The sequence below is a fragment of the Cricetulus griseus genome, chromosome 8, assembly GCF_003668045.3.
Source record: "Cricetulus griseus strain 17A/GY chromosome 8, alternate assembly CriGri-PICRH-1.0, whole genome shotgun sequence".
Taxonomy (NCBI): Eukaryota; Metazoa; Chordata; class Mammalia; order Rodentia; family Cricetidae; genus Cricetulus; species Cricetulus griseus.
Genome location: NC_048601.1, coordinates 512,333 through 533,414, shown reverse-complemented (window position 1 = coordinate 533,414; position 21,082 = coordinate 512,333).

The window sequence follows — 21,082 nt, the reverse complement described above, 5'->3', positions numbered from 1 at the left end:
AAATAATGCAACTTATTCATAATGTAATAATATACGTAGACATGTAAAATATATAATAATTGTAATTATACAGAATGAGCATGTCCATTTTAAGTGTCTACACTCATACAAACAGAAGGGAAGCTCTTCTCAGCTGAGATGCTTAGGAGGTTCAAACCCCAGTTGGATTGACGTTTCAACCTCATTAATCAGCTCTGGAGGGTTAACTGTGACATTTGTGATGCTGGAGGATGCACTTGATATGTACCAGAGCATGTTCTGAAGTTTGACCTGGCAGCTCAGAAGGCCGAGCTGGCTGTTCCTGCTCACTAAGAAGAGGTTCTCCCTCTCTAGTGTACTCTGGATGATGCATTGGGGACTCCTGCTGGGTCAGAAAAGATTCCATCTCCTTGGTAGGCTCTGAAGTTATGGTAAGTGCCACATTCACAGGTCTGTCACAGTTGGCAAGTGATAATGGTGCTCTTCATTCTGAGCTGGCTCGACTGTCACTTGATAAGTTGTTGGAGTTTCAGTTATATCCTCAATAACAGACTAGTCAGCTTGAAGGGGTTACAGTGAGAGACCCTGTCTCAAAAATCTGAAAAAAATGTTGGAATGATGGCTCAGTGGTTAAGAGCAGTGACTGCTCTTCCAGAGGTCCCAAATTTGGTTCTCAGAACCCACATAGTGACAACAGTCTTTAATTCCAGTTCCAGGGAATTTGATACCCTTTTCTGACCTCTTGGGCACTAGGCACAGATTGGGCACTAGGCACAGATTGCATTCAGGTAAAACACCACATGTTAGAAAAAAAGAAAAAGAAAAAAAAAAGAAAAAATTTAATTCAAAATAGGAAAAAATATCCTCCTCATTCTGCTTGTTATTTTTAGATGTTTCTGCCTCCCACAATGAAAAATACCAACTTCATACTACCCGTAGAGACAAAAAGATCAATTTTAGCCTATCTGTAGAGACAAAGACACTGAAATCCCCTCAAACAGAAATTGACAGAGTTTGACACAGTCCATGACTTGTGAAGTCTGATACAAACATCTAGCAGGCATGTCCAATCTTATTTTTTAACTTTTTTTGTTTTTTACAGTTATTGTGTGTGTGTACTCTTGTGACATGGTGTGTGTGTGTGTGGACTTCAAAGGACAACTTGTGGGACTTGGGTCTCTCCTAACACCGTTGTGTTTCAGGGATCAAACTCATTGTTAGACACAATGCAAAGTACTATTACCCACTGAGCCATCTCACCAGCTGGTGTGTAACCTTTAGATGTTGGAACATTACTGTAAATATGTTGAGCCACATTAATATTTATCCTGGGATACATGCCACAGATTGGACCTGCCTCAAGTCTAACTCCTAAGGACCCACGGGACCTTACCACTGTTAGGACTCCAAGACAGGGGAATGGCAGAGTGATCCTATGGTAATGTTTTATAGTAATGACTCCTGACCCAAACAGTGGCCACTGGAACTCTCTGCCCACAACAGGTGCATCTCCATTGTCCCCAAGGTAACTACTTGGCTATTTCAGCATCTGAGATGTGTGTCCCTCTTCTATTTGTCCCTATATAACCCAACAAACTTTCCCAGTGGTGTATTGTTCTCTATGGTCAGAGGAGGCTTGGCAGTATTATTATTATTATTATTTTATTATTATTATTATTTATTAAAGCTGCTACTTCTTTTTCCATGGAGTTTGATTGTGTTTGGTGGTTTCTTGATGCTCCTACTTATACCTACAAATGGCCAATCCTGTTTTGTTTTCTTTTGGTATGCTTTGGGGTTTTCGAGTTTTTCTATGTAGATGGGAAAGCATCCTGGTAGTTGGGAGCCAATGCCACAAAGTCGAATCACACAACAAACCTCACACAAGAGAATTATTGGGAAAGAAAAAAAACCAGGAGGGTGGCTGCCTCTATTCAGGCAAGAAACAGCAGAAAACTGAACAGAAGACAGGGTTTATATACCTGTTCTTGGGGGGGGGGTAGGGTGGGACAGAGCTTTCCAGGATGGAGTTGGTGAGATTTCAAGTCCAGAGCTTGGGCTTTTTACTCTATAGGGTGGGGGTAGGGTCCAGCTGGTAGGGCAACTGGAATGTCCTTTGGTGGAACCTGGCAGTTGGAGGTCCTCAGGGGAGGGGTCTGGTCACTTGTGTGCCTTCAGGGGCTTACACTGGCTGTCCTGGAACTTGCTCTGTGGACCAGGCTGACCTTGAACTCACAGAGTTCTGCCACTTAGTCTTAAAGACAACTTGTCCAGGGGGCTGGAGAAATAGCTCAGTGGTTAAGAGCACTGACTGCTTTTCCAGAGTACCTGGGTTCAATTCCCTGTGCCCACATGGCAGCTCACAACTGTCTGTAATGCCAATTCCAAACAAACAAAAACAAAGAAAAAGCCTGGTCATGAGTCTAAGAAGTCAATTCTAGCAAGTTAATTCTGCTCCTGGAACCCCAGGAAATGCTGACCCTTTTGACCTTTCCCAGGATGTGTAGTTGTAAAATGATTAGCTAACTGCTTATTATGACTTCTGTAAACTTGCTTAGTAACTGTTTGTGTGTTGTTATCTTATGTCTACAGAAGGGAAGTAATTAAATAATTGTAGTTTTTGCCTAAAAAGAACAAAACAAAACAAAAAAACAAGAAAAAACTCTCCCAGACAGGGCTGCAGTCCTGAGTCTAACCAAGGGCTCTGTCAGCTGCAGCTTAAATAAAATTTAGCTGATTAAAACTCAATAGAGTCCAGATGATCTTTCTGGTGGGTCTCCAGGTCCACAACAATGTCTGTGTCTCATTTTCAATCCATTCCTTGAATAGAAGAAAGGAAGGAAAGAAGAAAAGGAAAGAAAGAAATCAGGAACCAGTGTGGTGGCTTATCTTAGGTGGAAACTGAAACTCTTATATTAGGTATTTACACCAAGATAGCAAAATCCAAGAAATTTATTCTCTCTATAGACATGAGGAAACCACTCCCCATTTTGGCAGCCATAACAGCCGAACGCGTGCTTGTCTGACCTTGTCTTAGTCACTAGGAAGTCAGATGCCTGCCTCGTGGCAAGGAACCAATCAGAAGTTAGCTAGTGGTGCTATGCTTTACGGCTCTGGGTGTGCTTTACGGACAAGTGCACAGCAATGACGCGCAGAGCATAGCAACCACCCTGTGAAGGCCTATGGGACATAACAACCAGTTGACCAATCAACACAGGGCAAACCCTCCAAGCCTGGAGGCACACCAATCCTGAGCCTGTGCGTACCCCTAGACACTCTCCTTATGCTGCCCTATAAGATCTCTATGCAGACACTTCGAGCTGTCTTTCTAGCCATCTACCATCAGGTGGATGAAAGGCCTGAGCTAACATGGGGTTAGCTTGTTAAACAACTATAATAAAGCCTTGTGCAGTTTGCATCAAGCTTTTGACTCTGCCTGGTGATTGGGGTGACCCCGGTCCTGGGCTGAGATCCCGGAGGCCTAAGGTTCTGGGGGGTCTTACAGAGATGGGCCAGCACTTAAGGAAACTGTCTGCTCTTCCTGAAAGATCCTCGGGGCCTAACTCCCCCATTGAGGGCAGGAAGTTGAGGCAGATGTTACAGCCAGATAGGGCAGGAAGTTGGGACAGACTTTACAGCCAGCTTACAGAAAAAGAACAATAGCTCCGCCACATGTTCCCCTGCACGGAAAGTCCCCAATGGATGCCCTGAGCACGAACCTGAGTCCTCCAATCAGAGAACGACTCATACCCCTAGGCTTTGTGGTTTTTGCCTTTAAAAGGAGCCTGCTTGCATTGCTTGGGGCTTCCTGTCTGTCTGACTGGGGAGCCCGTTTGCGAAAATGCTCAATAAAATTCCTCTTGCTGATTGCATCTACTGGACTGGATATTGGTTCTTCAGGGTGACTGCCAGGACTATTTGGTATCCTAATCTGGGGGTCCAACATCCCTATTTAGGGGCTAGGGTTTATGTATGGTCATGGAGGATTGAGTTGTGAGTGTTACAGCTCTGGAGGAAAAGGTATCCTGGTTGTCAGAAGCCAGGCAATTCCTATATAGCTCTATTCTGGTGGGGGTTGGTTTCCCTGCAGATATGTAGCAGTTCTGCTCTAGGAGGCCAGCATGGTCTACAAAGTGAGTTCCAGGATAGCTTGAACTACATAGTGAGACCTTATCTCAAAACAAACAAACAAACAAAAACTTTAATTCCTACATAAAAGATTTATTTATTTTTACTTTACGTGTATGGATGTTTTGCCCCTACTTGTATGTCTGTGAACCTCAATTATGTTGGCTCTAGAGGAGGCCAGAAGATGTCAGATCCCCTAGAATTGAAGTTACAGATGGTAGTAAGCTATCTGTAGGTTCTGGGAACTGAACACAGGTCATGGAGAAGAGAATCTTGGGCTTTTGACTGTTGAGCCATCTTCCCAGTTCCCAAGAGAAGTCATTTTTTAATTAATATTCATATTGTTGGGCCTTTTCAGTACACACCTATAATCGCAGCATTTGGGAGGCAGAGGCAATAGAATTCTTACAAGTTTGAGACCAGCCTAATCTTTCATAGTGAATCCTTGGCTCAAAACATTAAGAACCATGGTGCACACCTTTAATCTCAGCACTCAGGAGACAGAGGCAGGTGGATCTCTGTGAATTCAAGGCCATCCTGGTCTACAAAGCCAGTTCTAGGACATCTAAGTCTGTTGCCCAGAGAAACACTTTCTCAAAAACCAAACCAAACCAACCAAACAAAAAAATAACATCAGCGAGAAAATATAAGCACGAATAATAAAAACCCAGAGACAGGTACTGAGATTCAAGCTGAAGATCAGAAAAGCAAAGCAGCTAACCACTAGAGAGTTTGTACCTCTATCAGGGCTGGGGCAATCCTGTCTTCAGCATGATTGCAGTCTGAATACCACATGGGACCCTGGGCTCTGGTCTTATAGACCTCTCTGGTGCTGGGATTAAAGGCATACAGACAGTACCATTGCCTGGCCTCTATGGATGTGGCTAGCTTTGTATTCTGATCTTTAGGCAATCTTTATTAGATCATTGTCTTAAGCCGTTACCAGGTTTGACCTGGGAGGAATGACAAACTCAGCAAGTTGGTTTTGAGTATATGAGTTTTACTTCACACTTATGTCAAAGCAACACACAAACATAAGCAAACAATCCTAAGAACCACAGACAATAGGTTCACAGCAGGGGGTACCTCTCCTGCAGCAGCCTGCAGGCTCCGGACTTCAGCTCCTCTGGATTCAGGCTGGCGAGTCTGCTGGAATCGAGCTCAGAACAGGCGGTACTCAGGTTGATGGACTGGTTGTCTTAGGTTAGCGGAGGAGAGCTCCAGGACATAGAGTCGTGGTACACTCTAAAATTCCCAGTTCTGAGCTGGTCCTTAAATAGTTCGCTAAATCGTGTTAATTACACTTTGCCACACTCCACACATCCTCACTCTTATCTACAATGGGCTGCGTAGTGGGCCTACGCTCCCTTTCCTTTAATCTTCCTCCAGCCAGGCCTTTGCCTGCCCTGTTGTAGCCTCTGTCCTAAGCCCCTCCAACCAGGCCTTTGCCTGCTTGGTTACAAGGCTCCTTACAATCATATATCACCAAATATATCACCAAAAATAATGAATCAGAAATGAAATGAGGAACCCAATATATTGTGGAGGGAGGGGGTGGTGCCCTGTCAACCTTAGTTACAGATTGTTTCCTTTAAACAGTATTGTTCCAAAAGTTCCAAACCACTTCAGCACCAAGGTTTGTTCCTTTTTCAAAGCCCACACCTGACTCTGAAGTGCATCTGGTCATCCTTTCCGCTAAGCAATAAATTCATTGATTTGGCTTCACTTTGACTTGTCTTGGAAGTCTTTTCTGTGAAATTGTATCAAGAATTCCATTGCAATCAACTCGGTAGAGGCCTCTGAGTCTCTGAGAGATCTTCACAGGTTATACCACCAGTAACACTAAGCTGTGTTTCCTGTTGCTGTGACATCCCAAAGATATCAGAATCCATAGATGTCCATGTCCTTTACATAAAATTGTGTGGTATTTGATATAAGCCGTGCAATCTTCATGTACATACTTTTTGTTTTGTTTTTGATAAAGTCTCCTGTATTCCATTCTAGCCTCCAAGTATCCAAGTGGTCAAGGATGGTCTTGAGCTCCTAATACTCCTTCCTCTACCTCCCTATTGTTGGGATTACAGGTGTACATTGCTAGAAATATTCTGTGTTGCAGAGAAAGAGACCATCACCCACCCTGATTAAGGCATTTCAACAAGGCAAATTGTACTGATGAAAATATATGCAAGACACTGAAGTGAAATAGCAGCACACATGGCCAAGGTATCATTACCTTTATTCTTAATGAGGAGGAACTTGTTCCTCGTTTATTGTCTAAGGTTCAATCTCACCGTCTACACCTGATCAGCTAGTATGAAAAATGGCTTTAAAGAGGAGAGGGAGAGGGTGAAGAAGAGGGAGAAAGCGAGAGCATTTCAGGATGGTCACATCTGGCTAAACAAACATTCCTTCTTTTAGTAAAGGGAAGTAGTCATGCTATTGTTTTATAGAAGAAATAAAATCTCATTAAAAGTGGTCATTGAACTAAGTAAACAAATCTGGGAATCTGTAAGTTTTCAGCAGTAAGAGAGAAGGGGTAAGCATAAAAAACAGTGTTTTACAGGATAGATTAATTATTCAACATTTCTTACAACATTACCTTGCCTGGTGTGAAAAAAACAAAACAAAACATTAAACTAGAGAAAAGATACAAGAAAAGTACATCATACTCTGGTATCTTCACCAGATGAGCAACAGTCAGCAACACTTTTAGCACACAGTTTTCTCTTCTATGTTCCCTCCCTATCAATCTAGGTTATATGTGTTGTGGGGTATTCACCAGAGAAAACTACTGGCATGAGGTTTAAGTCAATAGAAAGTCTTTATTACTCCACCAGCAACTACACTAGGTGTTCAGGTTCCCAGTGTAGCATGATGTTTAGCATTCTCAGGATGACATACTTCAGTTAACAAGAACAGTTATCCAGAAGCATTACTCCAGAAGTCAAAAAGCAAAGTTAGTACATTAAGAAACTTTCCCATAATATGGACTTTGATGGATTGGGTCTTTGTTTTCATTTTTTGGCAGGTGGTGCTGTCTATGTACTGAGTTTTACAGCCTGAATGGCACTTATGTCATGGAGTCAGTTGTGCTAAGGTCCAGGGGTCTACTAAGGTCTGGGGGCTCTGTTACAATACCACATCCCTAAATACATTAAAGCCTTCCCTCAAAAAAAAAAAAAGATATTCTTGTTTAGACCACTGTACACCTGGTAACCAAGGAGGTCAAAAGAAAGAATTGAACTTCCTGGAACTAGAGTTACAAATGGCTGTGAGTCACCATGTGGACATTTCAAAACATGTAGGTGCTGGCCCATCAGATGTTCGTTTATTTCCTTTCTCTTTCTTTCCTTCATTTCTTTATTTTGATGATGATGATGATTGATGATGATGATGATGATGATGATGATGATGTTTTGAGACCAGGGTCTTACAATGTAGATCTGGATGACCTGGAACTTGCTATGCAGACCCAGCTAGCTTTGAACTCTGAGATTCACCTGCTTCTGGCTCCCACATGGTGAACTAAAGGTCTGCATCATCATCTCTGCCCTTCCTTCATCCCTTCCTCTGCCTTTCCCTCTCTCTCTCTGCCTTTGTCCCTCCTTCTATCTCCCCTTTCTTCCCTCCTTCCCTCTATCCTCGTTATTTTCCCCTTTTCTTTCTCCTTTTAATTTTTAAAAGTTGTTTTTAAAGATTTATTTACTTTATCTTATGTATATGAGTGTTTTGCCCATATGTACCTATTTAGACTATGCACATGCCTAGTGCCCTTAACAGTCAGAAATGAATGTTAGATTCCCCAAAACTGGTGTCATGGGTGGTTATGAACCACCATCTGGGTACTGGGAAAGGACCCGGGTCCTCTGCAAGAAAAAGTGCTCTTACTCTTTTTTTTTTTTTTTTTTTTTTGTTTTTGTTTTTCGAGACAGGGTTTCTCTGTGGCTTTTGGAGGCTGTCCTGGAACTAGCTCTTTTTTTTTTTTTTTTCCAATGTAACTTTTTACTATTCTCTCCGTGATCAACCAAGTGTATCATGGTAAATGACTGGATGAAAAGAAATGGTTTGAAGTTTTATGTAAGTTGTAAGGGTCTAAGAAAATGGTTTAAGGTGTATAAATGAAAGTTGTAAAGGTCTAAGGAAGTGATTTAAGGTGTGAAAAAAAGGGTGAAGTGTTTCAGATTTCCTTCTCTCTCTGTGCTATTGTAAGACTTAAAAGGTTCAGAGTTCATTATCAATCAATCCACTTCTAGCCTATTGGTGGTGGTGGTGGTGGTGCACACCTTTAATCCCAGCACTCAGGAGGCAAAATGGGTAGATCTCTGCGTTTGAGGTCAATCTTGTCTACAAAGTGAGTTCCAGGACAGCCAGGATTATTACACAGAAACCCCGACTTCCGGGGATAGCGGTAGGTGGAGTTGGCCTGAATGTCGATGTCCTCCACGCCCGCGATGCCGCTACTCAGGATGGATCCCATGGTGCGCGTTTCGGCTGACCGGCCCGAGAGGAGGGGGTGACGGCTGTGGCGTCCTCAAGTTCTGGAAGGAACTAGCGCTTGTAGACCAGGCTGGTCTCGAACTCACAGAGATCTGCCTGCCTCTGCCTCCAGGGTGCTGGGATTAAAGGCGTGCACCACAAACGCTCGGCTGAAAGTGCTCTTACTCTTGAGCCAGCTTTCTAAATCCCTCTACCAGTCTGTCCTTTAACCTGTTCATAACTGATGGTGACTTAGAACTCTTCCTCTTCATCCACCTTGTTGCATACATAAGTAGAACAAAGAGACATCAAGCACTAGTTGGAGAACGGAGAACTCAGCCTTTCTGAGCAGAGTGCCCAACTTGAGCTAGTGCTCAAATAAACTCCGGTCTTCCATTGAAGTTTGATAGCCTCTATGCATTTGATTCCTGGAGTTATTGGAATAAGATTTTGAATTAGGCACCCTGGCTACTTCTGTTAATTGGCCCTCTACTCAAGCTTTTTATGATATTCCTGTTTGGTCCTGATTCCTTAATTTGCCTGTCTGGTTCCCTCTTCTCATATAGAGGCCATCAAACTTCAAATGTTAGTTTATCAACCTAAAAAACACAGAAATTGATACTTTAGGAAAGTATAAGGGCCTGATATGGTAGCACAGGCCTTTAATCCCAGTGCTTGGGAGGCAGATGCAGGAAGATCTCTGTGAGCTCAAGGCCAGCCTGGCCTATATAGTAAGCTCCTGGACAGCCAGGATTACATAGAGGGATGATATATAAATATATCATCTCTCCGTGAGAGATGAGAGAGAGAGAGAGAGAGAGAGAGGAAGGGAGGAAGGGAGGAAGGGAGGGAGGGAGGGAGAGTGAGAAGGGAGAGTGTCAAAACAAAAGGGTAAATAATGAAGAGGATCAGAATGAGTTAACATTTTTACTAAACTTATAGATAAAACAATGTGTGTTATTTTCTGCTTCGTGTTTACTCCTGTATCAGCTAAAATTTCTCCCTTGTCTCTAGAAAACATACATTAGTCTGAACAGGCTAAAAACCTCCTTCCGTATCTTTAGAAATAGACATTAGCAATAGCCATTCTAACCTTATTGTTTCTACATCAGTAAACGTGCTCATTGAAGACAAACTTCTGAGCATGGGCCTCAATCATGTAGGGTGAAAGTGTAGCTCATCAATGACAGAAAAAAAAGTCAGAAATGACACTACTTAGCCTAAAAATGTAAAAGATTATGGGTCAGTTCCCATCTCCTCATAGCATTTGCTCAAGTTCAATCTGCTGGCATAGTAAGACTGAATGACTTCTCCAACTCTGAATGGTGCCTGGTTTCTCATTGGTCTCTTTTTACAATAGTCACACTTTCTAGTAGGCCTGATGGAGCATCCTAAGGTGGTAAAGGTAAAGGAGAACCAAAACAAAAAGATCTTGGGAGAATGAGGTATAGAGGTCATGTGCCAGTGGCCATATTAGAGGAAGAGCAGATAGCAATGGACTTCAGGGGATCTGCCCACCAGTAAACAAAACCTTGATGGGTGAATCTCAGATAGGCAAGGTCCCCCAAGAGCCTCAGTCCCAGAATGTTTCTTGCTACTACTGTGTTTGTGCATGTTTGCTGCTGCCATTTCTCTCTGGTATCTGGCATGGTGTGAATGGGTTTGGGAGATCCCAACTGTCCTTAATGCAGTAGGATCCTCTCTGGGAAATATCCTGTTCTATTGAGCACTTTTAGCTGTGGATTATTATGAAGATGCTCCTAAGCTGTACTGTTTAACTGAAGCAATGATTTTATACAATAATAGTGTTAGTTTAAATAGGATTTTGATGATTGAGGGTTTTTAATACATATAGTAAGGGATTATGATAGAGGTTAGTTTAGTAGGAAAATTAACATAGGTAAAGGTAGGATAAAATGTTGCTTCTGCATATGATAAAGCAGATGCTGCAAAGGATAAAAAATAAGACAAGGAGGTGCCACACAGCTAGAACACATGAGTTTCTATTGGGATACCGTATAGACTGTGACTTACGTTAATGATTAAGAGTCCCAGTGTCACAGATAGTGCAAATGCTTTTAATCTTAATGTTGGGAGATGTGTTCACAGATTTCAGAGTGCATTATAGTTGAAACAAAGCTTTGAAAATGACTTCAGGTGCTGGGTGGTGGTGCACGCCTTTAATCCCAGCACCCAGGAGGCAGAGGCAGGCAGATCTCTGTGAGTTTGAGGCCAGCCTGAGTGCCAGGATAGGCTCCAAAGCTACACAGAGAAACCCTGTCTTGAAAAACCAAAAAAAAAAAAAAAAAAAAAAAAAAAAAAGATTCCCTATAAGGTTACTTTTCAAGATAAGTAATAAAGTGATTGGTCCTTTCTTTGTAACCACAATATGCAGCTTGTCAGTAAAAGAACTGACTGGGAAAAAAAATACCCTGTTTGGTCACACTCTGTTAATCTATAACAAGTTACTTGGATGTGAATATATATGGGTTCTTGGCATGACTTTGTTTTAATTGTATTGGTCAAAGCAAGTCACAAGACTAGCCCAAGATTCAAGAAATGGGTTTCTGGGTAGCTCACACTCTGTGTTCCCAAGACTCAGGGGACTACACAGGAAGAGTTCAGTTCTTGTCTGGGCTACATGGTAAATTCCAGGCCACCTGGAGATACAGAATGAGACTCTTGTCTCAAACCATGCTCATTCTCCAAAAGTTAAATATGACCCTTTAAGATTCAAACATTATATAATATTTGTTTTATTTTAGCAGATTTAACTAGATGAACCTTGATATTTTGGGGGAATTACAATGTGTGAACATTAGGCATTAATGCATTAAGCTCACAGCCTTGTGTCTTCCTGGGGGACATACATTTCACCACTTTCCAGGTACAATCCTGTGGTGATATTTATGATTTATTAAAGCTTGCCTGACGATTCAGAAAGCAAAGCCAGCCTGACGCTTATAGAGGTCAGGTGGTGGTAGTATACACCTTTAATCCCAGGACTCAGGAGAAAGGCAGATGGATCTCTGAGTCCAAGATCATCCTGGGCAATCTGAGAGTGAATCAGAGTTCACACCTTTAAACCCAGGATTTGAGAGGTATAAAAGAGGCATTCAGTCTTAGGATTAGTCTCTAGCTACATTGAGGAGAACATAGCAGTCTGAGTGAATCTGAGGAACAGTGAAATCAGGAGCAGTTTGAAGATTGCCCCTTCAGTGTGAGCTGAGGTAGAGGTAAGAGCTAGTGGCTGGCTGCTTTTCTTTTCTGATCTTCAGTTTGAAGCTTGAACCCCAATAGAAGTCTCTGGGTCTTTTATTTATCATGCTATACAATCCTTCACAACAATGCCAATATTTAAATTACTTAGGAATATTAGAGTAAAAAAGATATCATGAAGAGTGTTTACAAACCCAATATCATTCAGTGGAGATTTGAAATCTGACACAAAATGCCCATAGACATGCCTAGAGAGTTTATGAGCACCAAGAAAGTTGGAATCCAAAGTTGGATTCCAAATGTGTGTCACCATGACTGTAAGACCCCACGGAAGCTCAGGCCTCCAGAATCTTTTCCCAGACTGCTGCCACCCCAACCACCATGAGGAGGCAGAAACTTGATGCAAACAGCAAGAGGTTTTAATGAAAGGTAGATATTTGTACAAACAGGCTCTCCCAGCATGCAGGCTAGAGAGCAGCCCCATCCCCCAGGCACAGGCCTTTTTTAAAGGCAAAAACCATAAGCTTAGGGAGGGGCCTCGACTCTCTGTCTGTTGAACCCATGAGTCATGGGTTCCTAGGAGGCCCTTTGTCTTGAGGGGAGGCCTGGGAATCAGATAGATTTCTGACCTGCAGACCTCAGGATGTGCTAACTATATGTAGCTATCTCTTTGTTTCACAGGGACCCTTAATTATTGACACATTGGCCAGTGGGGCAATCTGTTTCCTTCACGAGCCCCTCGGGGAGGGTGGCCATCTGGGAATTCTTAGTACTCAGTTATCTTATGGCCTTGTAAGGGAGTAATCCTGGTGGCTGGTAAATTCCAGGCACTAAGTCATAGTAGTAGTCTTGGTCAGTTTCTGGGCTGTATTTCTTTGCTAATTTTTAAGTCTTTCAATGACCAGCTGTGGGCCTTCAACTTAATCCTCCTGCATCAGCCTCTGAAGGTTTTACTATCAACTCCTAGAAAAGTCATTGTTTGGTTCTTTTCTTTTTTAACCAAGGAATGCTGTCATAGGGTTATTATTGCTGTGAAGAGACACCATGACCACGACCACAGCAACTCTTATAAAGAAAACTCTTAATTGGGGTAATTCATTTACAGTTTCAGAGGTTCAGTCCATTATCACCATGATGGTTAACATGGTGGTGTGTAGGCAGACATGGTGCTGGAGCTGAGAGTGCTATGTCTTGCAGGTACTAGGAAGCTGACTGTCACACTGAGGGAATCTTGAGCAAGAAATCTCAAAGCCCGCTCCCACAGTGCCACACTTTCTGCAGCAAGGCCACATCTCCTAATAGTGCCACTCCCTTTGGGGGCCATTTTCTTTCAAACCACCACAAATGCAAATGTATTTGCTCTAGGGAAGGTCCTAACTGTCTGTTTTCTTGCCTGTGTGAACATTCCTAGAAAGATGGTCCTGGATCTTGGAACACTGAAGATGCATGGAAAAATGCTCTCAACCTAAAATTTATTTTTTCATAAGAACTCTGCCTGATGATGTTCTGTTGAATTAGGGCAGTGCAAGTGCTGGCATGGACTGGATAAGACATCAAAGATTAGCAGGAAAACTAACAAGGTGTGGTCTGCAGCAGTCTGTGCCAAGTGTCTTCTGAGAAGCAAATCACTGGGTGTAGATCACTGAAGTGACTAAGGTAATACTATCTTGTCCTGACTCAATTTTGTGTGTGCCTTGACACTTCTCAGCCTTCCACCCCCTAATAGCCACATCTGCCTTGGCAATGCTTTTGGGACTGTTTGTGACACTAATGGTCCAGATATAATAACCAAAATAATTAATGTTTGTGCAAGCTAAAATCTGAAATAATCAGAGGAAGTATAAATCAAAAATAATAGTCACATTGTGCCTAGAAAACACTGCTAATCTCTGCAAAAAAGAGAGATGTTAACATGGTTTATGTACTTCAAATGCCCATTCAACTCAGGCACTTTGAATTGAAGTTTTTTGTTATGATGTTGGAACCAAATGAGAACACACCAAGAAGTTGCACTGCAAATTGGTTTATTACAGCTGTTCTGACTTAACAATCTTATGGGAGTTGGAGATATGGACTTTTTGGATGCAAGCACAATACAAAGAGGGAAAGTGGCAGTTAGCTATTTTGAGTAAGCCTGGGAAATGCTCAGGTTTGTGGGGTTGTGGTCAGTTAGTTCCCTGGGGATGGTTCAGAACAATGGAAACAATTTTTAAGGCATGTGAATCATAAAATTACAGAGGTAAAAACAAGTTGTAAATTATAGGGAACAAAATGAGGTTAGTCAAGCCTACACCATTAAGGTTAGTAGCTCACATATTGGGTATGACAAGTTTTAACACTGCATTTCTAAGTGTGAGTTTACCCTGAGTTCTCAGATACTGAGTTTGCTAAAAGAGGAAGTTGGGGCTGTAGCTCTGTGATAGAAACTTGCTTAATATTCACAAGGTTCTGGTTTTCAATCCCCAGCATGAAAAAAACCAAACAACCCCCCCCCCAAAAAAAAAACAGAAAGGAAAGAAAAAAAACAAGAAAACAAAAGTCAGACTCACAAAGAGAAAGAGAACACTCCAGGTTCTTATTATAGTAAATCAGGTAAATATTTGGAATAATTTCAAAGTTTATAATACCCATTACTGTCATGTACTGGTGTTTACAGGGCTGCAATTGGAACCAGCCAAACAGCCCCAGGTCCGTTCCTGAGTGGGGGAGTATGGATGAGGGAAGGCTAGCTATAGACATTAAAGGAAAGATGGAGACATAGGATAATATCTGGAGGGCAGAATCAGTTAATAATGAATGTGTCCAGTTTATTCATGCCTCAATCTTAAGTAACCAACCAGAGGTGGGAACAATGGCAGAAGACTTCTATTATCATGTATAAAGGGCAGATAGCAGTTACTTCCCTTAATCCTAAAGACACATGTACTACCATCAGGTGCTCCATAGCAGCTCATATCACCTAGCCTTCAGGATTAGTGTAAACTCTCCTGGGCCTAGGTCTATTGTTATTTAGATAGGAGCCATTCACTACTGAGGCCAGGACATTCTGCAACTGTCAAGCTAATATCTTAAAGACAATAGGAGTGACTTGAGCTCTCTGAACTTGTGGCAGGATGGAATAGACTTCCAATATTTGGGCCCCAACACATTATAACAGGAATTTGAATTGAATATTACCCTTTTGTGGGAAAAGGGGGTATAGAAGAAATATATATAATTTTCTGTGCATTGATAACATTGCATATAATGACAGCACCAAGAACATCAGCTGTCTATAGTAAAGTGCTGAATGAAAGGTTAGGGTGTTGCCTTGCTTTTTCTTCAGTAAATATTCACTCTTCTTCCCCTTCTACTGTGGGCAGGTAATACTTAGACCTGGTCCTATGGTGTGCTTTGGCCAGTGAAGTACTGAGAATGGAAATGAATGTGAACTGAGGCCCTAAGCAGGCTTGACTTGCCTCCTGGCTTTATTTGCTTTTGTGGTCAGATAGCTGAACAACACAATATGCCCACCAAAGCATGGATTCTTCAGCTTGAGCCTTAAAACAGCTGTACTAACTAGAACTTTGGAGCCTAAATTGCTAAGCACCAGTCTGAAGCATAATTATCCGCTGACTTGTAGACCTCTCAGGAAGAAATGAAAGGCTTGCATGTGTGATGGAATGAATGGGAATGGTTCCTATGTTGAGATACTTGAAATACAGTTGATGGAACTGTTTGGTAAGAATTAGGAGGTGTTGTCTTATTGGAAGAGGTGTGTCACCGGGGATGGGTTTTGTGTTTTAAAAAGACACCATTCCCAGTGTGCTCTACCTGCCTACTGCTTGTGGATATAGGGGACTCTCAGCTTCTGATTCAGCTGCCCGTTGTCATGCCTTCACTCTGCCATCATAGACTCAAACTGTTTGAACCATATGCTCAAATTAAATTCTTTCTTTTGTAAGTTATTTTGGTCATGGTATTTTGTCACAGTAACAGAAAAGTAACTAAGACAGTATGCTGCCCAATTTTGGTGTCTTTAAAAACAGACAATGCAGCCAGGCGGTGGTGGTGCATGCCTTTAATCCCAACACTCGGGAGGCAGACACAGGTGGACCTCTGTGAGTTCAAGACCAGCCTGATCTACAAGAGTTAGTGCCAGGACAGCCTCCAAAGCCACAGAGAAACGCTGACTCGAAAAAACCAACCCCCCAAACAAAAACAAAAACAAAAACAAACATGCCTTTAATCCCAGCACTCAGGAGGCAGAGGCAGGCAGATCTCTGTGAGTTCGAGGCCAGCCTGGTCTCCAGAGCTAGTGCCAGGATAGGCTCTAAAGCTACACAAAGAAACCCTGTCTCGAAAAACAAAACAAAACAAAAACCAGACAATGCTAGCCAATGATGGTGGCACAGGCCTGTGATCTTGAGAGGTGGGGGCTAGAGAATCAGGAGCCCAAGGTCATTCTCAACTACATAGTGAGTTTAAGGCCAGTATGAGACCTTGTCTTAAAATTTAAACAATAAAAATCATTTTAAAACAGGACCTTGCTGTGCTATCCAGGCTGGGCTACAATTTCTAGGCTCAAGTGATTCTTCTGCTTTTTACTCCAAAGTCAGTGGAAATTGGCATTAAAGGTGTGCTCCTCCATGCCTGATCTATTTATTGATTTTTTTTTTAGGCACCTGTGTTGTTCTTTTGTTTAAGATCAAGCTAGATGGTACATGAACAGAAGAGACACATTAACCAGTTTATTAAAGAGTGGAGAGCAAGAGAGAGAGAGAGAGAGAGATATGAAGAAGTAGAGCAAGAGAGAAGGGAGAAGACAGTGAAGAGTGACCACGTGGAGGTGCTCACTTAAAAGGGGAAGTTTGCACATGCATACTGAGTCCTTATGCAGCCCCATAATGAGTGACACAACAATGACGTAGCCATGCCACTGTGCATGTCCCACCCATTGTCAGGGGGTGGGGTCAGCATGATGTTGAGTTCCAACACCCTGTGCCTAAAATTATGTTTTAGGCACTAAAATGACTCAGGATAGAGTTGAACTCTCTTACTGCTAAATGGTTTCTTTCCTTCGTTTTGGTTTTTCAAGAGAGGGTTTCTCAGTATAGCCTTGGCTGTCCTGGAATTCACTCTGTAGACCACGCTGTCCTCAAACTCACAGTGATCCACCTCCCTCTGCCTCCCAAGCTAATAGGGCACAACAGCTGTTGATCTTCCAGAGGTACCAACAGCCGTAACTTTAAAATGGTTAGCTGATAAACCTGTTTGGGTTGGGTAATGGCCTATGACATCAGAGAAACTATAGGCCTTAGAACAGCTGATTCAGGAGCAGCTAAATGCTCAACATCTTGAAAAATCAACCAGCCCTTGGAATCCTGTATTTGTTATTAAAAAGAAATCTGGAAAATGGAGAATGGTAACAGATCTAAGAGCTATTAATAAGGTGATACAGCCAATGGGCTCTCTACAGTTTGGAATTCCTTTGCCTTTTCTGTTACCTAAAGGATGTCTTATTATAGTTATAGATTTAAAAGACTGTTTCTTTACTATACCTTTACAAGGAAAGGATAGGGAAAAATTTGTCTTCATGGTACCTACTTATAACAACTCTGAGACAGTTAAAGAGATATTAATGGAAGGTCCTCCCACAGAAAATGTTAAATAGCCCGACTCTGTGCCAATATTTTGTGCAAAATAATTCCTGTACAGTTTCTGTGATCTATTATTTACCATTATATGAATGATACCTTATTAGCTGATTCAAAAATGGATACTTTTGAAAAAAATGTTTAAAGAAACAAGAAAGTTTGCCTCATTGGGAATTACAAATTTCACCTAAAAAATACAAAGAAGAGTTCTATTATATTACTTACAATATCAAATTATGCCTACAAAAATTTGACCCCAAAAGTTATAAATCAGGAGACATCTATTGCAGACTCTCAATGACTTTCAAAGATTGCTAGGAGACATCTCCAAACTATGGCCCACTAATGGGATAAAAACTAATGGATAAAAACTGCATAATTTGTTCCATACCTTAGATGGTAACAAAGACTTAAATAGACTCCAGAAATTATCAGCAGAAGCTGAGAGAAAATTGGCTTTGGTGAAAGAAAAATTACAGAATGCCCACATAAATCATGTGGATCTGAAGCTTAACTGCATTCTGTACATATAGCTCTCCAAGCATTCCCCTACAGGGATTTTAATGCAGAGGGAAGATATTGTCTTGGAATGGATATTTTTAGCAACACCAACAGAGTAAGAAATTAAAGATATATGTGAAAATGGGTTTCTGATTTGATTCTAAAAGGAAAATTAAGACTTTGTCAACTGACAGGAATGAACCCAACAGAAATCATAGTACCTTTTAATAAAGAGAAGATTTCCTCTTTATGGGTAGAAAAATGAAAACTGACAAAGAGCTTACAGTAATTTTTTGGGGGGAGACATTAACAGCAGTTATCCCAAAAGTAAGAAACTTAAATTCATAAAAAGAACCAGTTGGATCCTTCCTCAAATTATATGGGGAACACCAATCTCTGGATCCCCTAGGTTTTATACTGATGCAAATAAATCAGAAAAGGCAGGTTACAAATCAGAAACCCTAAGCAAAGTGGCTCAAAGCCCTCATAATTCTGTGCAAAAGTCAAAATTGCATGGAATTTTCATGGTACTAATTGATTTTATAAAACCTCTCAATATAGTTACTGATGCTCAATATACAGAGTTATCTTACATATAGAAACCACTAAACTTATTCCTGATGAGTCAGAATTAACTTCATTATTTATACAATTACAGGAAGTAGTCAGGAATAGAAATCATCAGATGTATGTAACACACATCAGATCCCATACAGGTCTGCCAGGTCCTCTAGCACAAGTTAATGATGGAATTGATGTTATTAATAGAAAATGTTCTGGAGGCCTCAAAATTTCATAAAAAAAAAAAAAACATCATATTAGCACCAAAGGTTTGAAAAGTGATTTTTCAATCACTTGGCAACAAGCCAAGAAAATTGTTAAAAAAAAAAAAGAAAGAAAGAAAGAAAAAAGAATGGGTACTGTTGACTCAGAGATAGCGAGTCAACTACTTGTTCCTTATATAATTAGACTCCCTTGCCTACATGGAGTAACCCTAAAGGTATGCCAAGAAATGAAATTTGGCAAAGGGATATGTTTCATTTCACAGAATTTGAAAAATTAAAATATGTACACCATACAATAGATACATTTTCAAGATTTAACTGGGCAGCTGCTTTGATTCTAAAAAGGCTGATTCTTTTATTACACACCTGTGAGAAGTTATGGCCATCATGGGAATACCTGTACAAATTAAGACTGGCAATGCTCTAGCATATGTCTCTAGTAAATGAAACAGTTTTTTGCAGTTGTTGATGTGTGAGTCATGACCACTTCTAGAAGCACCAATCTACTCCCAAGATGATGTTTGGCACAGAAAACACTCCATAAGGAACTTGTTTTCCTCTTGGCAAAACTGGCCTATTGGGCAAAGACCTGCCCTTGACTTGACTCTTGACAGTAGCACAATGTCCAATCCAGATAAGCAGGACTCAGAGAAAAACAACTGCTGAACCTTGCCAAGATAGGGTAGGAGAGTCTTTCGAATTTTCCTGCTTCTGAAAATAGTCTGTCAGATATTCTAGACCTATATCCAAAGTTGGTTGCCCCAGTGTTACAGACAGACTTTGGGTGACTGTCTAGGCAGCCAGCTATTTCTGTCATTTCTTGCTTCTTTTGGAAATTGCTTGCTTGCACTTCCTGATTGCTCAGGTAATATTATTTTCCTTTTCAGGTCTTTGAAGGGTTTAAAAATTAGATAGTTACAGTTACAATCCTCTCACACTTTAGCCAAGGCATATTAGGTAAAAGACTTAGACTCTCCAGGATAGAAGAGCTATTAGAATACTCTCTGTAATTTGCCAGTAACCTATGGCCTGGACATTTAGAATGTATTTCTTCCTTGATGTTGTTCTTGCTTGCCCTGTCCTGAGTGTCTCTGGTAATTCGTGAGTCCGAGGTGGATCACACCTGAAAATAATGGGCAGGAAAGAAAGAGTGGGACCAAGCAGGTTTTCTTGTCAAGGCCAACTTTATTGAAACCAAGGGGATTTCTAAAGAGAAAGGAGAAAGCAGAGAAAAGGGAGGTGGGGGGAGGAATGAATGTTAATTGCTCTCAGGCAGGTATCCGGAATCCCCTGTGTTAAGGAAGTGGGGGAAGGAATAGGTGTTAGTTGCTTCTCAGGCCAGGTCCGGGAACCTGAGGGGTGGGATGCTAGACTGGCTGGCGGCTAGCTAGGCATGGGAGGTCGCCAAGGCTGGCTTCTGACACTTGCTGGTTGTAGTTTCACCTTTGCTTATGTTATTACCTTTTCTTTCTTCTGTGCAATACTTGATAGTTGTTCTTTTTGTTTGTTTGTTTTGTTTTGTTTCCAAGACAGGGTTTCTCTGTGGCTTTGGAGGCTGTCCTGGAACAGGACCAGGCTGGTCTCTAACTCACAGAGATCTGCTTGCCTCTGCCTCCTGAGTGCTAGGACTAAAGTTGTGTGCCACCAACACCTGGCTGTTGTTCTTATTGTAGATAGTTTTATGTTAGGATTAGACCCTTCTTCTTTAGAAAAAAAGATGAGGTGAATAAAGGAACATGTGTAAAAAGGATACTTTAGAAGTATCCTGGCAATGTCTCCAATATCCTAAGAGAGTTTTCTTTTCCAAAATAATCTGCATGTAGCTTAATTGAAAGACCCCCGGAGGCTCAGGCCCCCAGGATTTCGGCCCAGGACTTCCTCCAGGCAGAGGCGAAAACTTGATGCAAACAGCAAGAGGTTATTTATTTATTTATTTATTTATTTATTTAATTTATTTCGAGACAGGGTTTCTCTTCGTAGCTTTGGCGCATATCCTGGCACTCACTCTGGAGACCAGGCTGGCCTCAAACTCACAGAGATCCACCTGCCTCTGCCTCCCTAGTGCTGGGATTAAAGGCATGTACCACCAACGCCCGGCCACCAGCTAACTTCTGATTGGTTCCTTGCCATGAGGCAGGCATCTGACCTCCTAGTGACCAAGACAAGGTCAGGGCAAGCACGTGTTACTCTCATGGCTGCTGAAAGGGGCAGGCATCTGACCTCCTAGTGACCAAGACAAGGTCAGGCGAGTATGTGTTTGGCTGTTATGGCTGCCGAAATGGGGAGCTAGTCCCTTCAATATCATAAATAGATAGTCATAGCTGTATACTTTTGGGTAGGGATCACTGAGTCAGGGTT